Source organism: Mustela putorius, unplaced genomic scaffold (genome assembly GCF_011764305.1).
Source record: "Mustela putorius furo isolate JIRA1106 unplaced genomic scaffold, ASM1176430v1.1 tig00000813_pilon_pilon_pilon, whole genome shotgun sequence".
NCBI classification, from domain to species: domain Eukaryota; kingdom Metazoa; phylum Chordata; class Mammalia; order Carnivora; family Mustelidae; genus Mustela; species Mustela putorius.
The window spans coordinates 290,888-312,052 of NW_025421485.1; the positions used below are offsets into that span (position 1 = coordinate 290,888).

General features: G+C 50.1%; 1 protein-coding gene across 2 annotated transcripts in view; it reads left to right on the forward strand.

The window, feature by feature from the left end:
• The window catches only part of CYRIA (CYFIP related Rac1 interactor A), a 105,025-nt gene that overhangs the window by 26,340 nt on the left and 57,520 nt on the right, over positions 1-21,165 (forward strand). For both annotated transcript variants that reach the window (XM_045084857.1, XM_045084856.1), the window contains exons 2-3: positions 17,512-17,538; positions 19,173-19,307. The gene's annotated coding sequence lies outside the window, so the exon portion shown is untranslated. The remainder of the gene's footprint in view (positions 1-17,511; positions 17,539-19,172; positions 19,308-21,165) is intronic.

Here is a 21,165-nt window from a genome sequence, read left to right on the forward strand (position 1 = left end):
AAGTACCCTCGTGCTGGGGAAACATGAAAAGAGTGTTTGCACTCGTGGATGCGTTCTGCTTACCTCCCTTGTCCCCTGGAACTTGTCCACAGGTTCTACTGAAATGTGACTTTCAGTTGCAAGAATGTCTTGCCCCCCACCCTGGTTTCTACCACAATGAAAATGGGAATTCATACCTTTTCATTTGGATGTTCATCATTGTCCTTGATAAGTCTTGCCTTTTTAGGAAGTAAATCCAATCAGCTTCTGGTCCCTGGGAGGCCTGGTGGCCACCACTCCCTGTGTGTATGTGCCTGTGTGTGTGTGTGTGTGTGTGTGTGTGTGTGCGTGCACTTGCTGGTGGCATGGCAGTAAACACCCTGCTTCAGTTTTCTGCTCCCTTTCTCATCTCGCATAGCAATAATCTGCCCCTTCTATGGTAGAGACCCTCCAAAAGTAGAAGAAAGAATGCACAGCAAGGCTGGAGTCATCTTTTATGATTTAGCCCAGTTAATTCCTGATTCTAATCAGAGCCCAAAGCCCCTAATCATGCTTCTGAGTTTGGTAATGGCAGATCTCTTCACAAACATCTGCGAAGGAAGCATGCATAGAGGAGTCTTTGGATAGAGACCAGTAGTTAAGCCCCAGGACCCGCACAACAGATGCCTCTTGAAGAGCGTGATCAGCTCCAGCTCCCTGGGGGCACGCGGCAGGGAGCGCCCTGAGAAGAAATGGTCCTCCGAGGCTGAAATCAATGCGAGCAGCCTCCGAAGGGCCATGCAGATCCTCACCATAGCCTATGAGGGTGTCCTTTTTCTGGATGCAAGCACTGAGGCTGGTGATTCAACCTGTCCACTAAAGAGGGTGGTCCTAGAGCAGAGCCTTTCTGGTTCCCGTCATAACCTCTCTGTGGGGCAGGTGGACATGACAGCGAAATGGAGTGTCCCACCTCCCCCGAGGCCTGTGCTCTGCTTTGGGTCAGATCCCAGCAACAGAGCAGAGAGGGCTGAGATGCTGGCATAGAGTCAACAAGTGGGATGTATGTGGGCATCCTTTATCACTTCGGTCCTGTAGGTAGATGAACTCGATTTTAGGCATCGACAGTGCTGGACACTGGCCATGGGGCTGGGTCCTGGGGGCAAGGGAGAGCTAATGCATTTTCTGCCTCAAAGAAAGTCTGGTGGAGAGTCGTTTCTCAGAATATGTTCTTATATCATGGAACCGGTCCTGGCAGGACACATCCAGAAGGCGTTTACACATGCCTTCCTTGATCAGATAAATACTTTGAAAACACTCTGTCTGGGTGGGCACTGAGGGAATGACAGGGAGCAAGACTGCCACGGGCCTGGTCCTGAAAACACACACAGGATATTGAATTGTAGGTGAATACAGACAGAACCGGATACTCCTTTTGTAATATCCTGGGGGGGAAATGTGGAAAATGTGGAAGGTAAATAAAATTACAGAGGGGATGTTGAGACACAATTATTTACTGACTTCGGGTTGTTTTGTTTCATTTTGACTGTATCTATTTTTTATAAAACAAAAGCATAATTATTCACTGAAGTCCCTTGGACCTTTCCTTGGTTGGTCTGGACAAGTTGCGAATGGTTCAGGTCTGCTCCTTCCATGGTTTTATATAATTCCAGTAGGCTTTCGAGACAGTGCTATGTCTTAAGACAGTGGAGAAGGGTGTATCTCTAGGTCCTTGCTTCTTACATTTCCCCTGCCTACAGATGCCTTTCTCTGTGGCTGGATGCTGTGTATTTTTTAAGCTACAGTTAAGAGCTCGTCGACTAAAGTCATCCATTCAAGCATTGGACGACTGTGTACTGAAAGCCTGCTTTGTGGATGTGTAGTTCTAGGCTCTGGGGAAAGGCTTACATCAGTGAGGGGAAAAAGTAGATAATAAAGCAATAATAATAATAAATCAGGGGAAGGTAATAAAGTGATATTTATTACCTTCTAGTATATTAGAAGGTCAAAAAAGCAATGGAAAAAAATGGAGCGCAGTGTAAAGGGAATATGTTTTGATCTATGCTGGATATTCTAAAGGTAAGGCCAGGAGGATTTTTGGAAGGATTGCATGTGGGGCGTGAAATAAGAGAGGAGGCTGGGTTGACTCAACGTTCTGTCCTAGGACACTGGACGGATGGAATTGTCATTAGCTGAGATGAGAAAGACTGGGGGCTGGGCAGCTGCACAGAGAGAGGAGACGGGGAGTTCAGTCTGGGGCTGTGACACGTTTGAGGGAGGCGTCCAAGTGTAGACTTTGAGGAGGCTGTGGTTATTGTAAATAAGGGAGAGGTCAACGCTAGAATTATGGATTTGAGATTCATCGAAATAGAGATGATACTTAAAACCATGAACCCGCATAAGGTCACCAAAAGTGTGAGTCCTGATAGAGAAGAAAGAGCTTGAAGGCCTGAATCCGAGGAGATGCCAAGGTGAAGTTTGGGAAGAAAGCCAAGGAACCAGCCAAAGAGAGTAAGAAGGAGCAGACGTTAACTAGGGGGAGCAAAAGGAGACTATGATCTAGGGGTCGGATAACTAAGACTTTTTGGAACAAAGACTCAACTGTGTCACCACTGATGACGGTCTAGTGACGATGAAGGTTGAGAACTCATCATTGGATTTAGGCTCCTGGAAGTCATGGGTGTGGCCCACTGGGTCCCCGCCCACCCAGCATGTGCCCTTCATGTGTTGTGTGCTCCTTTCATGATATTCTACACGGCAGCGACGTGATCTGTTCAAGTTGCCAGGCCCCCACAAAATAGCTTATGTCAGCAAGCCCGGAGCCATCCCCACTAATTACTAAGGTAACGTTAGTGGCTATCCTGGTGTACCAGGACCTATCTGGGTGGCATGAGTGTGTTTAAGTCACATACACAATCCTCTGCCCTCAGCTATCTTACCATCTAAGAGAGAAAACCAAGGTGTCTGGGCTCTGTTACAGCACCAGGAAGCAATTGAGGTAGGATAAAATTATGGAAGTTCAGAGGTCGCTGAAGTTTCCCCTGGGGATCAAGGTTGAGTCCATGGCTGAAGTGGCCTTTGAATGTGGCCTTGAAGGATGGACAGGATTCGGAAATGAGAAGGCAGAGAAGAGGGAGCTATTTCAGACAGAGGGAACACTAGAGCAGGGGAGACAGCTGGAAAGGGGGCACTGAGCTGGAGGGAAGGGTGTGGGAAGGAGAGAGACAAGTGGGAGACAGGGCCTGGAATTGTGGCCAGGACCTGATGAAGAGAGTCTTAGAAATTAGATTCTGGGCTTTATTTCTTGGTCAACGGGGAAATCATTAAAGGCTTTAGAGCCACAGAGTGATGTGGGAATAGCTGTGCTGCTTCGGGAAGAGTCATCTGGCTGTGTGTGCAGAACCGTCCAGAAGAAAGAAAGAGAAGAAGGACCTAAATTAGGGCAGTGGCAGCGGGAGGAGGGAGGAGAGGTAGGAGGAGGGGTGACGTGTGACTCCGCGGAGGCAGAACCCACAGGACGTTAACACTCCCGGAGTGCGGAGCGCCTGGCCTGTAGCTGGGGCTCTGGGCCCTCCCTAAAAACCACAGGAGCCTTTTGAAGTGCAGTGACCTAGGCAGTCCCTGGTCACTGGTACTTGTCACCTCCGCCCCCCAGTCCTCCTCTGAACCAGGCATACTTGAGTTTCACCTCGTTAATGACATAAAACATGCTTATTTCTGGAACTCTGTGATTCACACAGCTTCTGCACTGAAGAAACAAAGGAGCTCTGCATTCCTGGACTTTAGGGAGGTCATTTTGGAGATGGGAGAGATGAATGCCAGCAAGGGCCCATCCAGGCCACCTCCCGCCCTCGGGCTCTGATTCTTCTGTTGCGTCTGGGCTGATCAGCCGTGCGCGGCATTTCCTGAATTGTTGGGTGAAGCAGTAGTCAGAGCCCTGGGGAGGGGGAAATGCATGGTGCCACCCTGCCTGGCAGTGCCATAGGAAATGCCAAGTGACCCAGATGGGGCCCCGGCAGCCTGCCTGCTGATTTCCCCAGGCAAATCCACCCCAGGAGCACAGCCTTTGTACCAGAGGACAGAAACCCTCCCGCTGCTCTGCCGGTCTCTCAGCCTCCGCTCGAGTGGGCTCACACTCGAGCAGGTAATGGCACCCAGGGGGATCCTCACCGATCTCCGATCTCCGTGAGGTTGGAACCCCGGGCTGTGGGGGAAGGGGCTGGCCTGCCGCCAACACCGGCATCCCAATTCATGTGGCAGCGTAGGGGGACGAGCCTTTGTGGCAAGGCTGGCTTCCTCCTGACTCTGCCCATAAAAGGAGAAAAGTGCTGCTATCTGGTCGGCATTGGGTAGGATTGCTGATGATAAATTTTTTAAAAGTGTGGATTTTCCCCCCTTTTCTGCAAAGCGGGGGGGGGGGGGCGGGGAGAGAAAGGGAGACAGAGAGAGAGAGAGAGAGAGATTGCTTTCACACAGTTTCTAGGCTGTATGTGCTAACAGATGGATCCAGACTCATCTTTTATCTAGTGTTACAGAAGATAAAACTGAAACTGGATGATATGCTGCCTCTTCAATTTACAAGAGGGGGAAAAAAAATAAAAAAGCTTTTTAAGGGAAGCCCTTATGGTAGAAAAGAATGGTCCAAAATATTGTCTGGCTTTACTCAAAAGACACAGTACAGTGGGACCATTTAAAAGTGATTTTCTCCCTCTGCCTCCCTGACTTCCCCCAAGTGTATGATCTCGGTGTCAGAAGTAGGCCAAGCTTTAGGGCTATCATGAATTACGTATCAAGAGACATTATTACCCAAGAGTCTTGAACAAATGCCCCATGGTTTAAATTTTACGGATATTTTTTCCCCCTCTCGGTGGCAGCAATTTCAGTCTCTGCCTTCTTCCTTAGATGGAAAAGGAAAGTGTTTTAGAGAAGGCAGGAGGAGAGGAGACGTTATGCTAATAGAGGTAATTGTGCAATGATTGGAAGCCGCTCTGTTCTCTTGGAAGGAAGCTTTTGTCCCGCACCCAGTGGCCCTGCACTCCAGGTACTGGGCCTGCTCTGGGTTTGTCTTATCTATCTGATTTCAGCAGGAGTCAGACACCCACAGAGTCAGGGCTGACTGAGAGGGACAACACATGAACTAGGCATCCGTATACCCACCCCTTAGGACAGATATCCTCTGAATACCAGGTGTGCTTTCCCGACTTCTCTCCAAGTCAAGAAGGGCTTTCTGAAACTAATTCTTTGATCTGAAATTGGAGCCATCGACTGGGTCAGGAGGAAAGGCAGGTGTCCGCTGTTTGCTTTTTTGCCTCGTGAGAGCCCTCGAAGGGATCAGAACATCAGCCCCGAACACAAGTGCTGAGGGTAGAGTGCTTCCGCGGGCACAGTACTGGGTAGGACGTCCAGATAGGAATGCCTCTGGCTGTAGGAGGGGGTGTTCTCTGCTCCAGGTCCCATAATCTCCCTCCCAATTCATCCTCTTGGAGTGGGTATTTCACTATGCCTAGCTCTCCTTGAAATAGCCTGGGAGAAGCTGGTTATGATTCTTTATATAGGCTTCTCATCTTTTTTTAATCTTTAATAATCCTTTTATTAACTGTCTCCTTTTATTCTTCTTATGCTTTGGGATATGGCGGGAACACCACATTTTTAAGCATTTTAGAGATTAAATAATTGGAAGCTGGAGAGGAAATGCAATGGACTACGGTCCCTGTACCAACACATCCACACCGGCAGACGTGTGAGCTAGAATACGAGCCTGATGGTATCGCCCTGCCATGGGAAAACAATAAAAGGGGAACCCTACGATCTAGCTCCCATTCGGAGGGGAGGGTCCTTTCTGAGGCTTTGCTGGTACTCTGTCTTCTAGCTCAGCCCCCGCCTCGAGCTTCCGTTCAGGCTTCCCTCCCGCTGCACCCCATCATGTACGCAGACCCCAGCCTTACCCCAGCACATGGAGTTCTTACTTCATAAGCCACATCACTTCTGTCCATACATATTGTCTCCTTGTTACCTGAACCCGAGCACCACCCCCTTCCCACTCTCCTTCTCACGTTCCTCATTTCCGTGGCTATGTCCTGCGTGGATTCTGGACTCAGTGCAGGTCTTCCTAGGAAGCCTTAATCCTCCAGATTCCCACCATGAGGCTCAGGCATCCATTACTGGCACGGTCACATCAGCCCATTCATTCCCATTGCAACAGCTGCCACATTGTATCTTCATTGTCATTTCATGTATGTATCTTTTCTCATAGCTCAGGAGCTGCTAGGGAACATGAGGGAGTCACCATGCTTTGCTCTCTGAATCTTCATCCTAGAGAAATTCAGGAAGATAGCAATTGGCTACAGGGTGGGTCATGGTGGGATTCTTCCTCCCTGTCACTGTCCCTCCGGATGTATCCCAAACAAGGAGTCAGCTCACCAGGCCGGGTTTGGTGACTATCCTGTGTACCATCAGGTGTGTGGCTGCCTTCAGACCCCAAGATGAGGTCACCACTGCTGCCCCATTTATCACCACCCTGACCCAAGCCTTTGGTACTGTGCCCAGCTGAAACATTTGAGAAAGTTCATCTCCAGATCTGTGGTGTCTGATCTATCACTGAGTCAACAAAGTCACTCGGGGAGAAGCAGGTCGTTAGGATAGAAGGAACACAGTATTCAGGCAGACAGACCTGAGTGAGAATCCCACTTCTGCCACGAATGGGCGATCTGTATGATCTCAGGAAATTGACCTTAATGCTCGGAGCCTTTGTATCTGTCTCAGTGAAATGACGGAGAGGTGTTGTATGAAGCTGTTTGTTAACGACAAGAGATTATGTTGTAAAGTACTTGGTACTTAAAGGAGATTCAAAACTATTGAGTGTTAGTAGTATGAAAAACGGTCCAGCTTCCAATGTAAGAAATCAGATTATTAAAAATATAGTAAAAGGATTTTACTGTCACTGATGAAGAAAGCCATCATGGCATGGCTTTAGACATTACAACTTTCAATTAAAAAAAGAAAAGAATCTGTTCAAGGCAGGAACATCAGAATAACAAAGAAAAATCTCCAGCTGTTTGGCCTTCCACACGTTTCCCTATTTCTCTTAGCCTGGGTTGCCTTATCTCCGTGCCGGGCATAAGGAGACCCACGTTGCCAGGGTGTGGACGTGAGAAATGAGTGAGAGATGAGCGGTTTGAAAGGCCACGTGCAGCCAAGGACAGAGCTGGTTCTCAGTAAGTGGTTTTGAAATTTCTTTCGCTGAAGCTGTTCTACTCCCATCTGTGAATTCTGCCTGGATTTTAACCAGCTTATTCCTGAGCTCCAAGTAGCCTTGGAGTTTGGTAGAAGGACCTGAACAAGAGCCTCTTCTGGGCACTCAAAAATACTGCATCAGCCAGAGAGTCAGGAAGAAACTCAGCAGCGGGCCTGGGGCAGCCCGCCCCCCTTCCCCGGGCCTCCAGCTCCTCGTCCACACGGTGCAGGAGGAGAGCAGACAGTCGCCCAGGTGGCTTCCAGCTCTGGCATCCTTGGAGTCTAATTTATAGCTGAGTGAGTTGTCATTCACAGACCAAGAAGGGCCAAATTACCCTCATTACTCTGCTCGCAGCTCTGGTGCCTGAGAAGCCACTGGGTCCTGTGACATCTAGAATTAGCTCTGAACCCTTGGGCTTTTAATTAAAGGGCTTTGTGAGTCAGATGGTTTATGGTCAGATTCAGATCTTCAGGGAGACATGCAGGGAGGTCCCCTCTCCTGTCATCTCCTCCTTGAGAAATCGGCCGCTCCTCCCAGCACAGAGGCAAGGAGCTGGGAGATGTGCGGGGGTCTTCCAGAAAGGGCTTGTGGCTCAGCCTGGCCCCAAGGCCCCAGAGGCTCAGGGACCACTGATGTGTGGCCCGCCCTGGCTTTTTTTCCCTCGGAGTTTCTGGGTTGTGCCTGCCAGGGCTGCTTCGGCTGTGGCTCCCCACGGTGGCCGCAGCGACAGGAGTGGAGCTCACCCAGCGCTATTTCCGCTTCGGGTGGCTTGTGCTAAGTGCATTTGCAATCCCATGTGGTCGAAGGGATAAAAGGACTGTCTTAAAAAAAAAAAAAAGTGGTTTCTGAATGTGTGGAAAGCAAGGCTGCCTGCTGTGTGTTTTTTAACAATTGCCTCCCCAGGGGAGGGTTGAAAACCTCACCTTTCAAGATGTTTCAACTCAGATTAGAAAGTAACTTTAATAAAATTGCTCTTCTGACCACGGCTGCTGCGATGGCCAGACTGGTGATTATTTGTCTAACCCGAGTCTCCGGGGCTGGAACTGGACGCCATGTCGCTCCCAGAGGAGGTGAAATTGTGTTAGTTACATCCTTGCACCTGGTGTCACCTTGGGGGGAGGGCATGCGCATGCGCACTGGCGTGCGGGCGTTCAGGAAGGAGCCCGTCAGGATTTCAGACCCGTTCGCTTTCCCCACAATCTATTATTGAGCATGTACTCTGTGCCCGGCACCGTATCTTGTCCTGGTCCTTTCTGTCGCCTGCGTTGCAGTGTTCTGCACCCATCTGCTGTCTGGGTAGGATTCCTGTCAACTCATCCAAGTCCCCTCAATGTTTCTCCCACACGCCGATGTGTTGAGGGACCTTGAATGGGCCACTGTGTGGTCCCACAAGGAAGCATTAGCCTGGTGAGGACTTCGATCACCTCTTCAGGTAAGTACAGGACAGTTAAAGTGTGTGAAAATCTTCCATCAAGGTTTTTCAACTTAGGCGCTACTGACATTTGGGCCCAAATCAGTCTTTATGGTGGGAGACTCTCAGGGCTTTGCAGGATGTTCAGCAGCGTCCCTGGCTTCTACCCTGGGTGCCAGGAACACCACACACACGCTCCAGCTGGGACAGCCAAAAATGTCCACAGACATTGCCAAATACGTCCTCAGACTTTACATTTACCGAAACGCCCTTCTGTCTATTGTCCTAGTTTATGTAGTTAGGCGGAAGGATTTTTTTGCTCCCCTTTTATAGCTAAAGTAACTGAGGGCCAGGAAGGGCAGGCTTGCCTATCAAACAGTGAGTCAGGAAAGAGCTAAGGTTATAATTTCAGTTGCTGTCTTCCCAACCCAGTGTCCTTCTTGTGGATCCACTCAGTGGTGGGGTGGTGAATGTTTAGTCACTGATGCTCTGGGAAGAACAAAAGCAAAGCCAACCTGATTAGGAGTGGTTGCCAATGTCATGGTGCAAGTACCCCCGCCCTGGCCAGTTTCTTCTCAAAAAGACATCCCTGAACCGGAAGTTGGGAGAAGACATGTATAATTGGCTCTGGTTGGCCGGTGCCAGCTGGTTCCAGGATGCCACTGGGCTCACGTGTGCTTCTGCTCAGATAGCTTTGCTCTCTCCTGGACTGCTTCTGCCCCTTCTCTCTTCCCCGTCCACAGATACACTTACACTGGAAGGTGCCATGGGGAAGCATTAGCCTGGTGAAGGCTTTGATCACCCCTTTGGATAAGCACAGAACAGTTAGAGTGGGATTTTTTCCCTCTCCTGTTAACATTTGATTTCATAATCTTCCCACCTGAGGATCTGCAGAAGCAGGAAAGCTCCGGTCTTAGGATCGCCTGGATTGAATCAACTCCTGAGCAGGAGCTACGTAAGGGCTGTTGGTCAGCATCCATCATATTGAGTGTGAGATGCCTGGAGATATGGGGTAGTGATGGCCACAGGGCTATTGCACATACCTTTCTGGGAGATGGGAATAGGGAGTAGGCTAGAGTTTTAGTCTGGATATGAACTTGAACTTCTGTAAGACCCAGTTTCCACACCTGTGAAGGGAGAACTAGTTTATGTCGGGAGCCTCAGGTGTGTGCTCACCTACTCCATTGCTTGAAGGATTGCCTGGTTGTCATTAGTTGTCATTACAGTATCAGTTCATCAGGCCTAAGAACTCAGCTGGTCTTGGCTTTTTCCACTTGGTCATGGTTCAGTGCCATATGCTCCTTCTCTCTGGTCCAGCCTGAGATCTTGGGGAGCTGGGAGTTATTGAAAGACCTGGATTCTCATCCCAACTTTGGTACCACCTCATTCCATAACCTTGGGAAGCAGTTCAGTGTGACTAGAATGTGGGCGGCCCCGCAGGAAGGGCGGGAGCATGATGTGGCATTTGGAGTTTCTCCTGAAGGCGGTAAGAAGAGCTGAAAGAGAAGACACATCGTCAGAAGTGTGCTTTAGAAATTTCTTTCCGCAGAGCACAGGGCCAGAGTCCAGGCAGGATGAAACAAGTTAGGGAGTGGCACAACAGTCCAGACAAAAAAGTGAGGGAGCCCCCCACAGACACTAATGCAGAGTGGCACAGACAGAAAATGCTATGGGAGTTCAGAGAAGGGAGAGGTCAGCAGAGTATCAGAGAGGACTTCCTGGAGGAGGTGAGGCGGCTGCTGACTTGGAAGGATGGAGCTGTATGGAGGTATAAGCCTAAGGCTGCAGAACAGGCAAGAAAACACCAAACTGCAGTAAAGCCCTTTGGGCTTAAACTGAGACTTTGTGTAAAGGATGGCCATGTAAAGGACCTGGTGATGGAGAGACCTGAATGCAAGGCTTTGGAAAGTGGATTCTTGTTAGAAGGCCGTGCGCCTCACAGGAAATCACATTCTCTGGTCATCCTTCCACAGGGCTCAGATCAGAGGCGTTTTCCTGTTTGCAGCTCCCACTTGCTTTTTTGCCTTTGGCAAGGTATGGGGGTCTGGGACCCTGACAAGGGGGTGCCCACATTCCCCCCCTGCAGCCCTGTGCTGTTGAGGAGGGCACCGTCTCTCTGAGGCTTGAGTGTGAAGGCCGTGCTGAATGCTGATGCATGACTCCCGATTCTCCTCGCAGTGGGGGGCCCAGGAAGGGACCAGCTGTGCCGGTGCGTGAGCGCAGTCCCCAGGGTTTGTCTGCCTAGGCCAGGGTGACCGTGGTCCCCCGCAATAAGCCGTCTCCCAGCTGACGCAGGTCAGTTCTCAGTCACTCCTCCCTGGGTTGACTGTGACCCTTTGCCCTTACTGAGAAGGATGGAAAGGCCCCGATGTCCCACACGCCAGATGCATGACAGCGTGTCTGTCCCTGTCCACGAGGCGAAGGACAGCCAGCCTCACGGCGTCTGAGGTAACAGAGATGGGGTCTTCCCGTGGAGGGTCAGGAAACAAGAGTTCGCTGGGAAACAGCACGAGCTAAGTAGCACAACCTCGGAGGCTCACGTGAGAAAACCGGGAAGGGAAAATGACTCACCCCGGCTGGAGCCATCCGGAATCAGTAACAGGCGGACAGATTCCAGACACCCTCTGGACCTCAGCGTGTCCCTGATGGATTTGGATTCAGATCCGGCCTTTGGGCAGGAGGAGAACCATTTGCCTGGTAGTTTAGCAGAGACCTGCCTTGGAAGGAAATCACTTTCTCAAATGGCTGTATGTATCCCAGGTTAGGCTCTTACTCCATAGATGGGGTCCACCGATGGGCTGTTCTAGACAGCCCGAGTCCCGAGTTCCAAGGCCTTCTTCATTATGCAGGTGGCAGGGAGTGACCTGCCCGCTGTCGTAGAGATGTGGGATCAAAGCAGAGATGGGAGCCCGGTTCACGATCTTCTCAACCCACAGTGCTCTGCCTCCCTCTGGTCTCACGGCAGAGGCGCTATCTCTATCAAACACCCAACAGAAGCCACCTAGAAAGGGCCCTCTGTTGCTACAGGCCAGGAGCTGGTGGGGAGTTCATAGGTGGTTTGCGGCGTTCGGATGGCGTCAGACATAGGACACACGTGCGGCGTTGGGAGCCTGAGTGCCTGCGATGTTGGCACAGTATGCGGGAACCCATCCCCGCCACAGGGACTTGGGTGGCACATGACTCCAGCTGGACTGGCTTTCAGATTACACTCAGTGCAATCTGGCCATGGCACCATTTCTTAGCTTCTTACTCCTGGGCAGCCCTGGCCTTGAGCTTCAGAGCAATCCTTTACTCTCATGGGCTAGGCCCACTTTGCCCACATAGTGAGGAGCAGTTGTATTTTCTAAAGTTCACATGAAATGGACAGACAGAGGCCAAGATGCAAAGAAGTTACAGTTCACAGCTGATGGGCTGAAGACCCCAGGCACTTGCCACAGCTTCACCCCCCCCCCCCCACTAACACTTGGAAAAGCGTTAGATGTGCTAACTCACGGGCAGCATCCCAGGAAGCACCAGTGCAGGTAAAGCCCTTCATAGCCTGACACTCGTCTCTTTTCCTGCTGTCTCTGCTACCTCTTTTCCTCGTCCCCAGACACGCTGAGCCTTCAAAGAAGCCAAATTTTACAATCGAGCCTTGTCATTTTTGCGGGACCCTGGGCTAGTTACAAGAGCTATAACTCCCCCTTGAAGAGAAGTAAGACATGCCTTTCCTCTTAACCAGCTCCCTGTCCAGTGGCAAAGAGAAAACATGGGCATAAGTAGCTTTGATGCTTTAGAAGACAAAGCTCATTTGATCTTCAAAGTGGCCCAGAGAAGCTGCTGGTATATATTGCTGAAAGATCTGCATTTAATAGACTTTCCATCTGCAGATCAGAGAGAAACAGTGACTAAGTAAAGGTCGCACAGCCCAACCAAGGCCACATTGGGAGTAGACTTAGGTTTCCCTGACTGCCTATAAAACATTCCTGCTACATCAAGGTGTCCTCTCGGCTTGTGTCACTGGGGATGGCTGGGCACAACCTCTGCAGGCTGGACTGTCTGTCTCTGTCTTATTGCCGCCTGCCTGTGCAGACAAGGCGGCTGTCAGATGTTGATGCCTCAAACCCATGAGGTTGTGGCCCTTTCCCTACAGAAAGGCAGCAATCTTATGGTTGCTGCCTAGGGAGGGAGGAGGGACGATAGAAACTCCCCTGTTGTCTGCGATTTAATTATACTGACGGTCAGGGTCATCCGGGAGAGGATGCTGGTCCCACTCCTTTTCAGAAGTGTCTCCCCCTGCCCACGCCAGAGGAGAACCTCCGGTTGACATGATCAATACTGTAAAACATGTTCTTCGCAAAGAGGAGGGAGCCACTGTGCTGCTGGTGTGCAGAGAATGAGATGTGAACTTCTTAAATAACTGGGCCAAGTTTCCTGACAGGTCCAGTCAATGAAGCTGGTGTCCTCCTGTCCTTCACATGGGGGGCACTTACCTTAGCGCTGTTGAGGTGTGACAGAGAAGACAGACAGATGTTAAGCCACGACCCTGGGAAATGGAACAGATGTGAGCTCAGTGCTCCTGAGCTCTGCTCGAGACCCAGGCTCATGTCCTGGTTCTGCCATTGCCTGCCACTGCCGATGGCCCTCTCACCCTATGCCAGATACACCAGCTATGAGTTATAGTATGCAGTATTAGGGAGTTAGGGATTGAACTTGGGCTCAGAGGTGTTACCCACCCTCCCACCCCAGTTTACAGTCAACCTTGGCTACTCACTCTGCCTCTCGGAGTTACTCTCTAAGTCCTTATCTGAATGAGCACAGCCATTTCCAGGAGGACCACAGGATGTGGAGCACACGGCCTGGTGCACAGTCAGTGCACAGTGCAAATGAATGCCATGTTTTGATCCCCTCGCCATCATTCACTCATTGACCTCTGACAGTCTAGAGTTGTCTGAGCCCAGACACTCTGGGCTATCACCATCTGGACTCTGGCCTGCTCCCATGTTGTGTCCCCAGCACAAGTGGCTACATGCCAAGATGCAAGAAACTGGAACCAGTCCCAAGAGCTGTGTCCAGTCCTGGCTTCTCCGCCTACCTGCTGGGTGGCAATAGACAAGGGCCTCCCCTTCTCTAGAACTCAGGGATCCTGTGAATGGCATTAACAGTCATATCAATAGTGGTAATGATAGTACCGATGTCAGTAGTGGTTTTATTGGTGGTCGTCCCACCCAAAAGTCCATGCCCTAACCCCCACAACCTGTGAATATGGCCTAATTTAGAAAGAAGGGTCTCAGGGTCTCACTTATTCCTCAAATATCATCACTTGCAGAAGCTGCTTCAGGAAGCAGAGAGCAGGCGTTGCTGCCTGTTACTACAGGATGAGGCCTGCGGCCATTGTCTCTGAGAGCAGCCCCTTCAGGCATGAGTAACCTTCCTCAGGCCCAAGAGTTTCTCTAGAGTCCTCAGAAATCACTGGACTACAAGTGCTGTGATGTTCCTTGATTAAATGAATGCAACCCGCTATGGCCTGATTCTTAAGTAGGGCTTCCTCTCCAGGCCAGATCCCTGGCCAAAGGCTCCAGCTCAACACCCCCCAGGTCAGGGTCAGCGCCTGCTGGTCTTGGAGGAAGTCTGGCTTGTCCTAGCAATGCTATCCCTGAGGAAGTGGGGTCCACCTAGCAGTGGGCCTCAGTTTCTCCAGTGAGGCTGGGTGGCTGCTCTCACACTGCCCTAGGCTGCCCCAGAAAGGAGAGCCACTGAGCCCTCCCGTTTGGGGGACTGACTGGTTATCAGAACAGCTGCACATTCAGGTTCTGGGTGTGAGGTCCCAAGGAACCCAATGGTCCTTTTAAAATATATTGCCGAAACTCATCACGCCTTGCTTCTTGAATCATAGCGTGGCTCCTTTATAATCAAATTACATCAGCCTGTTTTATATGTAGGACCTTTGAGTCTAGCAGATTTAGAAGGCATTCTGCTGAGCACAGGAGAGTGAGTGGCTGCAAAGGGGCATTTATAGGGGTTGGAAAGCAGGGGGGCACCCAGGAGAGTCCAGCACAACTAGACATCCAAACAAGCAGCCCCACAAATAAGGCCCTATGGATTATGTGGGGGTTGACCAGATGTCTTGTGGGCCCAGGCCACTCCTGCTCTCTGTCTGTTGTCCCAGAGGCATCATTAATACCTCCTTTTCACTCTGAGAAGGATCTGGGTTTGGCTGATAAATCACGTGGTCACCCTAATTGCGTGTCATCTTATATGTACACTCAGCAGAGATGCAGTGTCGATGATCTATTTGAAGAAAAGCCTATATCTGTGTGCTCTAATGGCTCCGAGGCTGACTGTGTGCGAGCGTGGCTGTACCCTGTGACTGAGGCATGTCCCTGTCCTGTAACACACATGCCTTCGAGGTGAAATCATGGGCCAAAATGTCAAATAGAGAGTGGTTTAGATCCTTTCTCATAACTTGCTGGCTTTTTGACCTTGAGGAAATTACTTAGCTTATCTCAACTATCCAATGGGGATAATCATAGAGACTCAACGGTTGGTGTCATTATGTGATAACCCATGTCAAGCAAGTGCTTATTTCTTGATACATGATAAGCTACCAACGGATGGCATTGCCACTATTGTTATTCTTGTTATTATTATTATTTCATGACCGTTATTATTGTGGCTTTAGTCCCTCCATCTGTGACATGGTGATGGGTGATCTTTGTCCCGGCCTGCGCCCGGGGTCTTCATGAGACTAAAAGTGAGTAGCATCCCCAGAACCTAGTGTCCCTGGGAATGTGTGTGCTGTCCCAGGCGAGGACTTTGGACAGAGGCTCCCTCGGGCTCCTGCCTGGTGGGGCCATCCCTCTTTGACATGGAAGATGGGTTCCCAAGACATCATCGCCCCTTCCACCCACCCCAAGGACGGCGCTCCTCGGCCCAACCTACTTCCTCTTCCCGTGAACAACGCTGTATAAACACCAAGGCCGGAACATCACTTACTGGGGGGGGGGGGCACCCAAGAAGGGGCGGGTCCAGATTCCAGGGTGGGCCTGTGGGGCATCTCTCAGTGTTCTCCGCCTGGGGAGCCTTCCTGTGCCTCTTGAATGAAGGTGTCCTCTGTTCCCAGAGTCCTTACTTTAATTCCCTGGTTCTTTCCATTAATTTGCTTTTCTGTATGCCTCGCCCTTTCTTTCTTTCTTCTTTTTCTTTGAATGTGACTGCTCTGAAAGGGAGGATTCCCTAGTGGTTGAGAGCAGGAAGTCCACCTGGACTGCCTGAGTTGAAATCTTGGCTCTACCTACCACCCAAAAGCTGAGTCCCTTGGAGGACCACGTCAGTGTCCTTATCTGTGAAAGGGGGCAAGAGGGAAACGTCTCTCGTGTGGTTGTTGGGAGGTATCAGGGGTCACTAAGCTTAACAATGCCTGATGCCCAGAGGATACCTGCTGAATGGGGGCGATTTGTATCATAAAATCCTGCCCGCTCCCGTTTTTTTCATGTCCCCGGGTGTTCTTGGTGCCGTGGGGCTGAGGCTGCAGGGTGTCCTGGCCCCAGTCTAGCCTCTGCTGCTGGTTCGTGGGGACTCTCGGGAGCAAGCCACCCATGCGGGGCCTTCTCACCAGGCTCTGCCTTCTCTTTGGTGTGCCCTGCGCTGCCCTTTCACTTCTGGAGCCTTTCAAAAGTGGAAGGCACACCGCCGTTCTGAGCTCTCTGCACCTCCACTGAACAGGGCAGCGACACATAACGTGGAGAAAAAGACACACGTTGTAGACAGGAGGTCAGGAGATGCCTCTCATCGTCTGGGTTCTGTGGTGTGACCCTGGATTAGTCCTTTCATGTCTCTGGATTCAGTGTCCCCAGTTTCAAAATGGGAGCAATGACCCTTCTAGAAAATGACCCAGAATGAGGGAGGTACAGACGCGAGGGTCCCTGACGGTCTCGGGTGGAGCAGGGGGCGTGGCCGCAGCCCCGGCGACAGTCCTCATGGCAGGGGACAGAAGTCACTCAGCACTGGGATTGTGTGAGGTTGTGCTGCTTGTGGGGACCCGAGACGGGCGTTGTTAAGTGTCCTTCCCTGCTGACCTCTGCGCTCTCTGAGGGACATCTGGCCTAAGGGTGACTCAAACAGGAAGCCATTAGCCGTCACTTCAAAAGCTTGGACTCCTCTCGGAGATGGGCTTACTTCGCGTTGCTCTCTGTCTAGATGCCGGGGGAGTAACTCACTGAGTTGAGGGCAGATCCTCCAAGCGAGCCCTTCCCTGAGAGGGCCTCTGTTACCGCATCAGTCGGAGGCAGGAGGTGGGCTGTGCTGGCGGCTGGATAAGATCATAAGTGACCCAAATGCTGGTCCGTGGACCAGAGCCAGGATGGTGACATCGAAACTCTCCAGAAGCTTTGACCGCCACTCCAGGATGGAATTGTACTTGCTGTCAGCTTCTCCAGATGCACAATGAGTTTGGGAACTGCTAGCATGGGTGGGACTAGGCTTGCCTGTCAGAGGGCTCCTCGTTACTGTCCCCTTCCCGGTCCCCATCAGGACGCTGGGGAGTGCTAACAGTATTAGCCCTGTGGAAGGATCAGGTTACGCTTAGGGTTATCTATTCATGTGGTTGTTAGCTTAACCAGGTGACCATGTCCTTCGTGATGTATAGTGGGAGTTGGGGCTCTTTTGAGAGGACACCATGGGTCGGGGAACATTCTGGAAGTACCAGAGAGTCACAGTCTGGCAATGACCTAGCATTTTACCGGCCTGGCCCTCTTAGTTTTGTGGTGGAAGAAAGTGGGATTCTGGCTGGACCTCAGGGGGGAGAATCAAGTTCCTATCATATACACAGAAAATGGATTATAATTCTGAGAGTGTTTGGGAGAGAAAGTGGTGGGGGCGGGACCGTGACCCTGATACCTGATGACTTCAACCTCTTCTCTCTTGTTTTCAGGTCCTTCTGTGGTACACCCGGCAAAAGGTGAGAGATGCCATCTGACCCCGGATCCTAGTTCAGAAATTCACCTTCTTCGCTGCCTACACCCACGTGCACAGGAAACAGCCCCCGTGTCAGGGCTCCCTTTTCCTCAGGCTGTGCTCTGTGCTGGGACTTTACGAACACAACCCCAAATCCAGAGACAAGCTTCTCTCCCCCTTTACCTCTGCGACCGGGGTTCCCGAAGGGCAGGGCTGGCCTCCCAAAGGCAGGCTCAGGATTCACTTTCTCATCAGGCCAAGGACTTTTCAGAGTCCCTGTGTTTTCCGTTTCATTTCCTTCCTTCTCCTCCCCACTTCACTTCCTGTTTTTTCTTCCTCTTTCTCCACCCCCTAGCCCGGCTCTCCAGCCCCGTCCCTTGTTGTCTGAGAACAGGAACAAAGCGCAGAGCGTAGATAATCATGATTTCCTGATGGGCCCTCTCTCACTGCTGGGAGCCAGGGACGGGCCCAGCTTCTCTGGGACACTGGAGCCTCTGCTGGGAGCACAGCAGGAAGCCTGGCCTTTAGAGGCCCCTGTCAGAGAGAACCCAACAAGAGTATTGCTTCATGTCCTTGCAACAAGTCATAGTTTCCAAAGAACTTTCTCCTGCATTCAAGCTAAAACACTGGAAAAATAAGACAACTGCTAGTGTTTTGGCCAAGTAACTGAAGTCTAGTTCAGATGGACAAAACAGTGATGTGGGAGTTAGATAGGAGTCCATTTCTGGGTCTGCACTCTCTTCTCTTTATGCTTCTCTAGATCATTCTGGTTCTCTGAAACTGAGTTCCCTAGGCTTTTGGAAAAATGGAGTTACCGGTACCTCATGGGGACTTTTGAGGACAGATCGGGAAAATGTATCTGTCAGATTCATATGGTAGGCCTGGAAGATCTTATTTGCTTAATAAATGTGAGATCCCCTCCTGGGTTTTGGTTTTCCGCACAGAGGAGTGACTGTTCAACTATATAGTAGCTGGAAAAATCACATAATAAATGACACCCCTGGGAGGAGGGTCCATATCTGTTACTGTGTTTTCCTGAAACAAGGAGAAAGAGAAAGACAGAGAGACAGAGACAGTGACTGGCTGGGCACAAATCATTGAAAAACAAAGTCCACCCACTACCGTGCTCCTGGGGCCCAATGTTCCACAATAATATTTTTTCTGATGGGAAATAGAGCAATCCCAAACACAGGCCTGCTTCACTCATTTAGCTCCCAGGGGCAAAACTATAAAAAAAAAAAAAACAGCAATCTGGAAAAAGTCCCACCTCCCTTTTTGAAAATCTGTTTAAAAAAAAAAAAAGACTTCCCAACCAGGGTCGCTGACCACTGGTTTGAGAAGTCAGCCTGACCACGGAGCTACTTTTTAAAAAATTCCGAAGGCCAGCGACTCAGAGGCCTATTCCAATTTGAATTCTCCAAGTGGCCGAGTCCTTGAATGAGGCTCTTTGCTTCTAAGCCTCAGTTTCCCAAACTACAAGACGAAAGCATTGCACAAGTGGCGATTGCATCACTTTCTTGTAGGCCTGGTCATCTGTAATTCTGGTATTCTCTCTGCTCTCCTTAACACATGTATTCTTTCTAGAAGAGAACAGGAAATGGCCTCTCAAAGTAACATGACTTGCATTCCCTTTAACAGATTAACACTCACTTGACTACGGAGAAACGACAGGACTCTAGGGGGCCATAGCCCTGGTTTGGGAGCCCAGACTTGCCAGCTGCTTTGTCCCATCAGCCTGGACGGGTGAACCTGAATCACAAGAGAGAGCTCTAGGTAAGAAAAAAATGACTCGGGTTCCAGCACACAGCACAGGGATAAGCAGCACAGCTGGTGGAGAGGATGCGGGGTAGGTGTGCTTCCAGAACACTAGCAAGCGTGAGGGGAGGTCATTTCACCAGATTCGTCATCTTTGATTAGAAGTTGTGCTTCCTCTAATAATATACTGAAAGTTGGCAGATTGAATTTAAATTAAAAAAAAAAAAAAAAGTCATGCCTCCTAACACCACATACACATAAAAGGAGGAAAAACAAAACAAGACAAACAAACAAAAAAACCCAAAGATATAGTTTTGAAGTGGTTAAAGGTGCCTGGGTTCTACACCTGCCTTCTGAGTGGGAGCTGTTTTTATCCTGGTCTGGAGAATGTGAGGCATGAACTAGAATAGCTTAGAACCGTAGGCAGCAGAGAGCAGACTGGAACTGTAGTTCTAGGATACTGTCCCATGCAGAATTCATTGGGGAGGAAGAATGCTCCAGGATCCATTCTGTCTATCCCAGCCACGCAGATTTAGGTGAGCAGGAGATGGCCTTCATTAGCAAACCCAGGACAAGATTTAGGTCTCGGGCAAGAGGTCTGGCTTGCGTCACACTCGCTATAACATCTTTTGAGGCATTTTCCATTTGTGCAGTTAGCATCCAAGACAACCGCACTGCTCCAGCGGTAGGTCGCCTTACCTCCAACACATGGGTTCTTTGCTCTTCCTCCCTCCCTCTTCTGTCATCCCCTCCCCGTTCACTATGGATACTTCTTATCTGCAAGGGCCGGGCCACACCTCCGTGAACTTCTTCATTGAACTTGGACCGGACATGAGCCGACACCCCTCCCAGATGACTAAAGATCTACTGAGGGGCTCAGCGCCCCAGGTGCTGGTGTTCTAGCACATTTCCTTAAGCTGGCCTACGGCACCCACCCTGACAGGATCAGGAATCACAAAGGAGATGCCAACACCCTGAGGTGGCTTTGTACCTGTTCATCTCCGTCCAGTTGCTGGGCTTCCCTTCTGCTGTCCTCTGTCCTAACGCTCTTCCTCACATCTAGATGTCTTGAGTTCCCTTGAGAACTAAAAGCAGAAGCATTTCATACAGCTGAGCTCAGCAGAGAAGGTAAGACTGGATTTCTCGGGTGGTTTCCAGTCCCAGTTCCCAGGATCATTTTATCCTAGACTTGTTCCTGACACCACATGCTCACTCTTTGAGGGGGATAGGATTATCTGGGGCTCCCTTCCTTTCTTCCTCTTGTGGTTCCTTTTTCTAGGGTGGCCACCAGGCTACAGTATAAAGTAGAGGAAAGAGAAGAGCTTTTGGAATCAGACCTGATTTCAAACCTCAGTTGTGCTATTTATTAGTTCCATGATTTTGCTGAAATCACCTTAAATTGGTGGGGTTCTGTCTCCCCACCAGTAAGATGGGGACCATATGCCCTATGTTGTACCCTTGTGATCAGAATCAAAGAAGATAATAATTTCTTAAAAAAAAAAAAAAAAAAAAAAAAAAAAGGCTCCTTATCTTCCCCAATCTCATTTAGAACTACTTAAATATAGCTTTGGTCCCCCATCGGGTTCTATTAGAACATTGTGCCTTATGTGTCTAGAAGTTTTAGGCACTCATTCACCCAGCCATCCATTTCACGGGTGTTGGGAGCGTGAAGAACATGGCAGGTGACATTCTTGGTCTTAGGGCTACAGCACAGAACAAACCGTAGTTCTCATGGGGCTTGCATTCTCGTGGGATCGTGCAATGGTCCACAAGTAAACATATGTACACTATATCAGGCAGTGTTAAATGTTATGGAAAAAAAATAAATCAGGAAAACATAAGTAAATAAAGCCAAACCAGAGAGATGGAAAGTGGG